The following is an 11,650-nucleotide window of genomic DNA, read 5'->3' on the forward strand; positions in this document are numbered from 1 at the left end:
TTCTGCAAATTGTTGGCCCTTTTCCAAGGTAGAAAGTGTGTTTAAATAGGGGTCCCATGGTGCTCATCAGGTGATGAGCACCCCAAGCTCATCACCTGATGAGCGGACGTTTAGATTAATCGGACGGTCCATATTTAATATTATTAAATAACGATTTAAATAAAAAAATATATTTTTAAAGAATGATAGTATGAGATTATCTTTATTTTATGTTATACTATTAAAAATTATTTTAAAAAATAAAAATATAAAATAAATCTGGACCGTCAGATCAGATCTGGACGTCAGATGGTGATGAGCATGGGTGCTCATCAACTGATGAGCACCAATGCAAATCCGTTTAAATAGTGAGAACTGCGCAGAGTCTTCTTCTACTGCCTACGAGAATTGGGAAAGGCGGTTTTACCTTGGTTGCCCTAGGTTTTGTGGTATTACACCGTATCTAGTTTTTTTTTTTTTTTTTGAGTGATACACCGTATCTAGTTTGTTTTTGCGTTTTTCATCTTACTTCATTGCGCTCTTTTTTTTAATAGGCCCGAGCGCTTGATTCCTTTTAATTAAACTGAAAATTTTAATTTTATATTATTTTTTAAATGAACATAATCGCCTGGTATTAATAATATTATGATGCGATATCAATCATATATTTTATTTTCTAAAAAAGGCTGACATGAAACCTGACACATATTTAATAAAATATATTGATTTTTAAACAAAAATAATATAAAAAATGTCACTATTAAAAAATAGGAGAATTATAATCAAATCCCATGTAAGAGAAATAACTACTAAATGATCTAATAATAATCTAAGCAGTCTGTAATGACAAATTTTAGAGTGAATAATAACAACCTCTGATACTTGTTTTGTAATTTTTTTTCTTACATGGGACCTTGTTGTAATTTTCTCTTAAAAAACCTATGGTTTATCACCACTTCCCTTTTCTTAATATAAATTAATTTTGGATAAATAAAAAATAAAATAATTAATTATGAAAGATATGATATAATCTTTGTAAACCATTTTTGCGTAACAAACAATAAATATGGTAAATAAAATAAATTGACCTCTTATTTTTATAATTAAATTTGACTTCAGTTTATTCCCGTATTAAGGGCTAGATAGAGTACTTTTTTTTTTTTGGTAATATAGATGGAGTGCATTGTTGTTAGTAATGAAACATTGTTTTCCAAAAAGCATTTATATTGTTTTTGAAACCCATTTAATCAACCATGTTTTTATTCATGATGGATTCTCTATACATTTATACATAATGTTGATTTTACTTGTTAATTAACAGTATTTAATGAGTTTTGTTTGATTAAACTTGTTTTTAAAGATGCCGGTCTAATTGGGCAAAATTCAACTATTATTGGGCACAACTGAGATGATTCTCTATACATTTTTTTTTTTTTTATACTTCCAGCATCCTAATATTATTTATAATATATCTAGCATCTTAAATCATAAATCAAATATGAGTACCAAACTCGGGCAATAAAATAAAGGGATGTTGGGTGCATTAAGAAAAGAAAATAATATCAAACATCAAATCATTGAATAAGCCGTAAATAAAATTAGAGTGTCAAATGCTATTTTTTCCTCTCATATAGTCACACCAAATCAAACTCAATGCCCATGCTTAAGCCAAGAAGACCGCTTTCACTGACCATCGCCTGCTGATTATTTAGTTAAAAAATATGGTTATTCTTGTGATATTTTTACAATGTTTACTTCAATTGACCACACGAGGCTAGTTCATACAATAAAATGTTAGCAAAAATCAATAGTTTAATCCTATATTTAGCATGAGGGAATTAGAGGGGATAAAAAGAAAAATTTTAATAAGTTCAGTTTAAAAAATTAGAGAGGTAAAACGAAAATTTTTTGATAAAAATAAAATATAAAATAAAAGAATAAGCAAAATTAGTTAACAAATTTTAATCCTCTTTTTTTAATTTTTTAAAATGAACTCATTAAAATTTTCTCTATATTTTCTAGGACCATAAATGTTTTTAATGCATCGGTCACTTATATTTTTCTAACAATCCATGCAACTATTCATTCATGCCTATATATTAATCAGTTATGGCCATTAATTAGGGAAGTTCATTAGTGAAATCGTCAAGTTAACGTCTCATGTACTGGGCAAATAGCCAGAAGAATATATTTATTTTATTTTATTTTAAGCAGTCAAGCTATGCAACTGGACAATAAAATTGTGACCGCAAAAATGTTATCTGGTCTTCTATTTTTAAAAGCAAGTGTCGCTTTAATCATTGAGTTTTATCGAGTTTCATTTTAATCTTTTTTTTTTTTAAAAAAAATGGCGTGAAAAAACCTTTTGACGTTTGATGCGATCATGAATTATGATAGCTTGCACCTTGCAGGTTCAAAATCCATCCTATTAAAAAATTCGTGCGTTATTTATTAAAAATATAATAATTAAAATTTGTAATCAATAATTGATTAAATGATACTTTTAATACTTTAACTTTATCTAAAATTTTAATTTAATTTTTTACTTTTAAAAATTATATTTTTATCATATAATCTCAAAATCATTTTTTAAAAAAAGAGTATTGAGCAATTGAATGTTAGTAAAGTATTCTCAAATATGAATATATTAAATTTAATTTTTAAAATGATTACAACTGTTATAAAAAGTTGTCATTTAAAACTAATGATTTTTTAAAAGCATGTACAGAGTTAAAAAACCAAAATGTATACCTTTACCAAAATAATTAATGGCTTGAGATATAATGTCGAAAGATATCTTGATTCACAGCATAAAAATATCAGAAGATAAATTATTTGTTATGATATGTTTTAAAAAGAAATCGAATCTTACATTTGAAGTGAATAAGTTTTATTTATTTAGGAGAAATTTATCAATCCTTTTTATGTAAGGCGAAATAAAATTTTCCTCACATTTATCCCAGACTCTAGCATCACTTGTTCCAATTAAATACTCTTCCCGTCTTGACTATAAAATCCAGGTGAGTGTTTTAAATAGTACTCCTCCGGTCCTAATTATAAGACCCAATTGACTTATTTGAGAAAATTAAGGAAGTAAGTTAAGTTGGTTATTTATAATAATAAGTGTTGTTATTCCTAAAATATCCTTGCTAATTAAGTATATTGGCTAAAACTATCATTATTAGAAGGATTATCTTGGAAAAAAATGCATAAATATAAGAGACAAAATAGATTGGGACTTATAATTAGGACCAAATAAAAAGTCAAATTGGGTCTTATAATAAGGACCGGAGGAGTATTAATTTTTTATACGATTGACATTTTAATTTACAGCCTAATCTCTAGCAATTTATACGCGAACTTGGTTATATAAATATGTGCAGGTATCAACCACAGGGTGGTGGCATAGTGGTGGCTTCACTTTGTCTCTTAACCCAAAGTCGAGGTTTCGATTCCCCGTTTGCGCATGGAAAACTACCCATGGCTGGCGCTTTGCCCTTAAATGGAGGTACCTGGTGCGATTCGGATTAGTCTGGTTTATAATTGGATACACCTAAGAGGTGGTCCGTTCTTGCGGGGTTGGCCAGGATACCAGGTGGGAAACCAAAAAAATAGGTGCAGGTGTCCTTTTTCTTTTTTCTTTTTTCTTTTTAACAGGCTTCTGCGTTTTTGGCATAAACTTTTCGCTTATACTCCTCTGGTCCTAATTATAAGACCCAATTGACTTATTTGAGGAGATTAAGGAAGTAAGTTAAGTTGGTTATTTATAATAAATAAGTGTTGTTATTCTTAAAATATCCTTGCTAATTAAATATATTGGCTAAAAATATCATTATTAGAAGGATTATCTTGGAAAAAAATGCATAAATATAAGAGAGAAAATGGATTGGGTCTTATAATTATGACCAAATAAAAAGTCAAATTGGGTCTTATAATAAGGACCGGAGGAGTACTTTAAATTTTGATTTTTATCCGCCTATCAAATTTTTTATCTGTGCGTGAAACAAAATTATTGTGAGAAGCCAAGTGTTGTGCTGTAAATATCAATCTCAAATATAAGCTACTTATGAGGAGTTTGGCAAACTCCAAAAATATTTTTTTTTTTTAAAAATGTATGCAGGCTGAAACAAGTTTTTTTTTTTTTGCATATTCATTTTATATATCATAAAATTGTTTTTAAAATCTAATTCAAACACCGGCCACTTGATTTATTTTCTTTACTTTTATTTTTGGCTGGCATTTGATTGATTTGATGATTTGACCTCATGCAGTATGCATGTTGAGACCCTTTAGACTGCAGGTTTATCCATCTTCGTTACTCAGATGAAAAGAGATTGAAACTTGAGCAATATCAACAGCGCACCTTCAAAGGGAATTAAATTGCAATTAATTTTACTTTTAAATATAAGGTTAATATAATTTTTAGTCTCTTAAGCTTATTTTTATTTTGGTTTTGATTCATTAAATTTCTGTCAATCGAGTTTTTTTTATTTAAAACGTCAGTCTCTATAATTCAATAAATACTTGGATTATTTTGCCTTTTGAAGGATCAAAACTTATTGTTTGAATCAAAATAAAGGCAAACTTAAAAGATGACAGATTATATTAATGCTTTTTAATACTACCTATTATCATCAATAATATATGAGTTAGTTGGGAATTGAATCTGATTATAAATATAAGAGCTCAATTCATCTTATCTCCCAAATTTATAATTTATTATCTAAAGTATGCTTATTGATTATATGTGTCAAAAAGTTTTTATTCAAGAGTACTCATAGTTAGAAAAGATAATTTAGAAAAATTAACTCATATTTATTATAAACAACTAACTTAACTGATTCTTTTAATTTACTTAAATTAGTGAAATATTTTTTATATTAAGGACCGGAGGTTTTAAAAAATTATATAAGATTTTATTTGCATCTTAATTCAATAAAATACATTTTTAGTTTTTTTTAGTTAAAAATTCTCATACAAAAATATTAAAATTAAAATTTTAAGTGCTTGCCTATTGAGTTTAATTGATCAGAAATGTTATATGGTGATTTTTTTTATAGTTAAATTCAGAATCAAATTAATTAGCAGATAAATTTGATATGCTTGAATTTTTAAATGATCGCAAGCTTTTATATAATTTAAATGCAAAGTTTAAATAATTATCTTTGACAAACACTTATCAAGAAATTAATATCTATTAATGATTGACCACTATAATTAGCATCAGACCTGAATAAATAATAAATAATATGTATTATGTCCATTCCAATATTAGCTAGTAAGCTTAAAACATCATCAACTCGTCTGGGTCATGTCAATTACCAAATAACCGATTATTAGATAGGCTTGATATGTTCTTTTTTTTTTTTAATTAAAAATAATGCGTCACTGGATGGAATCAAGAAGGGCATATTGGGATTACGCCACTCAAACAAACGTGTCCGAAAGTATCACGAAACTGAAATGCGTGGGGTAATCACTGGATACTGGTCAATGGCTCAATCCGGGTGATTCTAAGCCCAGCAAATAATTACGGCAAAGAATTACATGCTCATTTGCTCGCAAACCTGTACTTTCAATTACCGAAATGAAAAGGCAACTTGACAGAGACAGTGACATGGTTAAAAAAAGAGGAAAACATGAATTTCAATGTCGCTAAATCCTCATTTTTTAAGGAATAAGCTGATCGCGTGGACATTATATACGAATTAATCTATACTATTTATAATTTATAAATAACGTGATTTATTAAAATACAAGGTATCTTGAACTTTATAGCGCTATGCTATACAAATTAAAGTAATTTTTTTTGGACCATTCTACAAATTAAAGTAATTGAACGCACTGAATTTGTGTTGATTGAAATGTTCAAGGAAATGTGATGACTTGCAATTATCCACAATGGTCCCTTCTGTGTGTTGTATTTAAATTCTAATTTTTTTTTTGCTCCTTATTTTTTCCTGAGGATCCCGGCAATGATTCACCCATTGGGCAATGTGTATGTATCTTCTTAAAGGTATTGTAAATTGCTTTTTGGGGAAAAAAACAAGAGAGGAATAGGCCACTTTCTTCAGCCTGACATTTTAGTGGGCCGAGCCCAATAAAATCAAACAAAGCCCAAATTCTAATCATGGCCCGATCTACAAATATCGGGCCATTCCAAAAATGTGTCGTGAACACTAATTTATATGGCAAGAGTGTTTGGATGCCCCAAAAAATATTTTTAGAAGTTAAGATAAAATTTTTTTCACACACTTATTTTGGATGTGTTTGGATCACTGTTTTATCTTTAAAACATGTCTTGGGATGTGTAAAATGTGAGCTAATGGTGCACTTGAAAATGGAAGATTGTTTGAATAACTTATTTTCATCTGCCTTTTTTGGAAAAAAGAGTTCATTACTGTAAAAGCCAATTTGTTTAGCTTCCAGTGTTAGGTTACATCTCCTTCTCCCCATTTTTTTCCTCTGTCCTTTTCTGCCCTCATATCTTTTGTCCTCATTCTCAACTTTTTTTTTTTTTGGTACATGAGAGAGGCCGAAGCCAAAAGCAAGAATTAAAACATTGGGGATTGTAATCCCATAGCTTCTTTCTGAACCAGGGCCCTCATACGTTGAGGAGCCATGTCAAGCAGAGAAGTAGTTGTAAACCCCCTCTTTGCCATGCTATCCGCAATCCTATTGCATTCTCTGTGGACAAAATTGACTTGCACCTGCCACGTTCTTGATAAGTATCGTTTAATGTCCAATAAGGTATTGCTCCAAGTAGCATTAGAGCTTTGCTTTTCCAGTAGTGTATCAGTAAGAGTTTTGCTATCAGATTCTACGATAATGTTCCTAAATCCCATCTCCCAAGCTAAGTAGAGACCCTTAAGCATTGCCCACTCTTCTGCTTCATAGGCACTACAATTCCCAAGATAATTCGAGAACCCAGCAATCCAATTACCTTGATAGTCTCTAAAAACACCCCCACAAGCAGCTGCCTTAGCGGTTTCAGATTTAGCTCCATCCACGTTTAATTTAACAATGTTAGGAGGAGGTGGAACCCACCGCTTAGGATTAGAGCTAGAAGTATTAACATCACATTGCAAGTGATCCTTTCTCATACTGAATTGGTTACAGGTTTTTAAAATCACCAGTGCTGGTTCATGAGGTTTCTGAGTCTCCCCTTTAAAGATGAATTCATTTCGCCAATGCCAAAGTTTCCAAGTTGCAACTCCCCAAATAAGGCTCCATTCAGTGCTGCTATCAGTAGCAAAATTCTGCTTCAGATTCATAGAGACCCATTCAACAAGTGAGGCCGAAAAGAACTGTTTAACCGTAGAAGGGGCTAAGATACTCAACCATAACTTTCTTGCGTATTCACAGTCCCTTAAAATATGCAGAACATCTTCTATATCATTCTGGCACCAGTCACAAAGAGGAGAAGCATGAGACCATTTGCTTCTCCATAGGTTTGTAGGTAGCCTATTTTGGAATATTTGCCAAATAAAAAACCTTATTCTCTCAGCACCATTCCATTTCCATATAAGCTTGTAAACAGAATTATGGGAACTCTCATAAGCTCCTTCTATTAAGTTATAGGCACTTTTAATAGAAAATTGACCATTATTATTTCCATTCCACATCATAACATCACTACTACCGCGCTGGACACTTGGAGGAATAATAGGTAGAAGCATATTTATTACCTCTTGTGGTATTAGTCCAGCTAGCCGAGAGAGATCCCAGGTCCCTGTGTTAACCCAATCTGCCACAGTCGAGCTTTCCTCCTCACTGGTGAGGGGTCTTAGACAAAATTCTCTAATAATTGTATCACTTGATATCCAGCGATCATTGAAAAAGCTCACATTCAAGCCATCCCTTACCCTCCATCTTGTTCCAGCATCTATAATATCGTGTTGCTGACAGATAAACTGCCATAATTGAGAGTCACCCGGTTTTGCAGTCAACAAATTCTCTTCTTGATGGAGCATATACTTGTGATGCAACACCTCAGCCCACAAAGCAGGGGTTCCAGTGATCAATTTCCATGCCAATTTTGCTCCGCAAGCCCTATTAACAGAGTGTAATCTTCTGAATCCAAGTCCCCCACCTTCCTTTGGTCTTATGATCTTTTCCCAGCAAACAGGATGGAAGCTCTTTCCCCATACAAAATTCCTTTGTAATTTTTCAACTTCATTGCAAATTGAGACGGGAATTTTTGCCACTTGCATTGGGAAGAGAGGTATAGTACTAATCACAGATTTGGCAAGGATAGAACGTCCAGCAGTAGAGAGACAATTTGCCTTCCATTTCGAAAGTTTACTTTTCACTCTATCAACAATATATTGGAACTTTGCAGTCTGATTCCTTTTTCTAGTAAGAGGAAAACCAAGGTAAGTTCCTATTTCCTCTGAAATTTTCATCTCCAGCACCCTCTTGACTTGCCCCCTCAAAGGAGGCTTGACATTTTTAGAGAAGAAGATAGAAGATTTCGCTTTGTTCACTTTTTCACCAGAAGCCGAACAGAATTGATCAAGGCACTGAATAATAATTCTTGCTTGTGATTCAGAGGCTTCCCCAAAAAGCAAAAGATCATCGGCAAACATCAAATGGGAGATAAGGGGACCATTTTTAGTCACTCGAAAGGGGTTCCACCTCCCATCATTAACAGCATCACAGATTATATGTGACAACTTGTCCAAGCAGAGCACAAATAAATAAGGCGAGATTGGGTCACCTTGTCGTAAACCTCGTCGAGGAGAGAAAAATTCAGACTGCTTTCCATTCCAGAGGACATTATAAGAAACAGTAGTTACACAATTCATAATCAAGTTTATCAAAGATTGCTCCATACCAGTTTCGAGTAGCACCCTTTGAAGGAAATCCCATCTAATGCGATCATAAGCCTTTTCAAGATCAATCTTCAAGGCCACAAATCCTTTCCTCCCTTTTGCTTTATTCATGGAGTGCATGATCTCTTGCCCCACAATGATATTATCATGAATTTGCCTTCCCGGAATAAAGCTGGCTTGAAAGGGAGATATAAGATTCTCCATATAGCCTTTCAATCTTTGAGTAATTATCTTTGTAATACACTTGTAATGAGTGGTACACAAAGAAATTGGACGGAAGTGACTCACCAATTCAGGGTTCTCTCTTTTTGGGATTAAAGAGATGAGAGTTTGGTTAGCCTCCTTGAAGGAGTTTGTGCCTCTGAACGCCCCTTGCACAAAATTAATCAAGTGACCCTTGACTGTTTTCCAATTTGATTGAAAGAATAAAGGGGGAAACCCATCAATACCCGGAGCTTTGTAAGCTCCCATTGCAAAAATAGCTTTCTTTATTTCCTCTTCAGAAGGAATGGCAGCCAGCGAAGAAGCCTGTAATTCACTCAGCATAGGAAATTTTGTACACGTAGAAATTTCCGAATCAGAAGAATCATCATTGCTGAAGAGTGCCTTAAAAAAATTAACCACCATCAACTGAAGATCATTTTCTTCTTCAACCCAGATACCACTGTTGTTCTTCAGAGCTAAAACTCTATTTTTCCTTCTTCTACAAGTAGTTTTCAGATGATAATAACGAGTATTCCTATCCCCTTTTGTAACCCATTCAGAGCGTGATTTTTGAAACCACTTTGTTTCTTCATTTTTAAGTATATCATCTAGCTCTTGTTGCAGTTCAAACTCCAGATTCCTCAGAAACAGCGAATAAGGATAAGCATCTGACTTTTGTATGCCATTAAGACGAGCTATAACTTGTCTTTTCTTTTTTTCAATCAACCCAAACACTTCTCTGTTCCAGATATTAACAGAATTTTTAAATTCTAACAAATTCTTGTCAATTTCTCCCTTCTTATCCCAATTCTCAGCAAGGAAAGCAGTAAAATTCTCATGCTGAAGCCACATGGCTTCAAAACGGAAGGGTTTGGAACTAGAGTGTCCCGCATTTTGATATCCCAGAGAGATCAAAAGAGGATTATGATCAGAGAATTTAGTCCTAGTCAAAACCTTCACCACAGAATCAGGAAAAGTAGAAATAAAACTACTATTAGCAAGAGCACGATCCAACCTTTCATAGAGTCTACTGTAACCGTTTAGGAGAGGCCCCTTCCATGTGTACTTGGGACCAACAGCTCCCAAATCAATAAGAGAAGCCTCCGAGCTACAGTCCTGGAACCATTGTATTCGGCGAGTAGACCCACCAGCACCGCCGCATCGTTCAGACACTTTAGCAATATCATTGAAGTCGCCGAAAACCAACCATGGATCAGAGATTGAATTCGAGAATTCTATTAATTTTTCCCACAGCAATTCTCGATAGTTTGAGTGGGGAATTGCATACACCGCAGTGAGTAGAAAGACAGGTTGATTCTGAAATCTGCATCGAAGGTGTAGAAATTGTCGATCCTCTTCAAGCATGAGAACTGACAGTTCACTACTCCTCCAACTAGCAACAAGCCCACCAAACCTCCCCACACTTGGAATGACCTGGAGAGAATCATATCCCAGTGTCTTCAAAACTTCAAACTTAGCTGGGTCAGAACACTTTGTCTCGGCAAGAACCAACAAAGCAGGATTCAACCCATTAATAATAACCTTCAAATTACTAAGAAGCCCTTTACCACAGGCCCCTCTTACATTCCAAAAAAATAAATTAATCATGATAAAATAATCTTTAGAAGGAAAGCCCATTTACCGTTCACGAGTCTCTTGGGTCTCCGGCACAAGAGTCTCATCTGGGTTCACACTGCAATCCATACCAACATCTTCTGGGCTTTCTAGGTCAGGCCCAAAGTAGTGATCATTGGGACTCTCTTCTTCGAAAATGGGCTCTCCTGGGTCATACGGCATTGAAGGTTCCTTCACTATTTCAGATTGGGCCCTATTCAATTTATCCTGCGGAGATCCATGCAAAGGAGCCCCATTCTCTTCAGCATCATTCAAGTCCATGGCATCTGATGACACCTCACCTCTTTTATCTCCCTGTTCTGAATCATCCCCTGTTGCCATTATAATCTCATCACTTTTTGGCCCTCCTCTCAAATTTTCCTCTCTCATCATCTCTCTTGTTCTTTTCTCGCAACGTTTTTGTACCTCATTCTCCTGCAACATCTCCTGTGGTACGTATAACACGATCTGTTGTGTGCCTTCATTGCTTGCATGTTTCTTTTTTTTCTGGACCACTTTTTTCTTCTCTCTCGTCTGCTGTGCAGGATTAGTGCGTTGGTGTTGTGGTCGCTGCGGAGTAACGTCCTGTACGACATGCACAGGTAGCTCGTTATTTTCCACGTAGTGCACTGGCTCTTCCACGTCAGCAAGTATCCCGAATCTTGATCCCCTGTTTTCCGGCCGGGAAGCTTCCCCTTTGTTGTCTCTGTTTTTTCGTTGCCGATGAGTCTTTTGAACAATCCGCCATTGCTCTTGTTTTTGGCTATAAGAGTTCTCATTTGCCTGATCATGGTTCTGGACATTAGTGTGCCTTGTTTTTAGATTCACATCAGTTTCCTCTGCTTTTTCTCTCTTCGGACAAGCTTCAAATCTATGCCTGTAAGTCCCGCAATTGGTGCATAACATATGTAAACCTTCATATTCTAGATAATAGTCTTCACCGTCTAATGAAAAGCCAGACATAAGTTGCTTTCCCAGATCAACTAAATATTTATGCTGAACACCAGTTTAAAAGATTT

General features: G+C 34.1%; 1 long non-coding RNA gene across 1 annotated transcript; it reads left to right on the top strand.

The window, feature by feature from the left end:
* The first annotated feature begins 10,995 nt into the window (after nt 1–10,995).
* On the top strand, nt 10,996–11,605 carry LOC114757371 (uncharacterized). The gene is made up of 2 exons (XR_003741553.1): nt 10,996–11,083; nt 11,177–11,605. It is a non-coding gene; the product is annotated as an uncharacterized LOC114757371 (long non-coding RNA).
* The last annotated feature ends 45 nt before the right edge of the window (nt 11,606–11,650 follow it).

This window comes from Neltuma alba, unplaced genomic scaffold (genome assembly GCF_004799145.2).
Source record: "Neltuma alba isolate B1F8T4 unplaced genomic scaffold, ASM479914v2 tig00010592_pilon, whole genome shotgun sequence".
Classification (NCBI taxonomy): Eukaryota; Viridiplantae; Streptophyta; class Magnoliopsida; order Fabales; family Fabaceae; genus Neltuma; species Neltuma alba.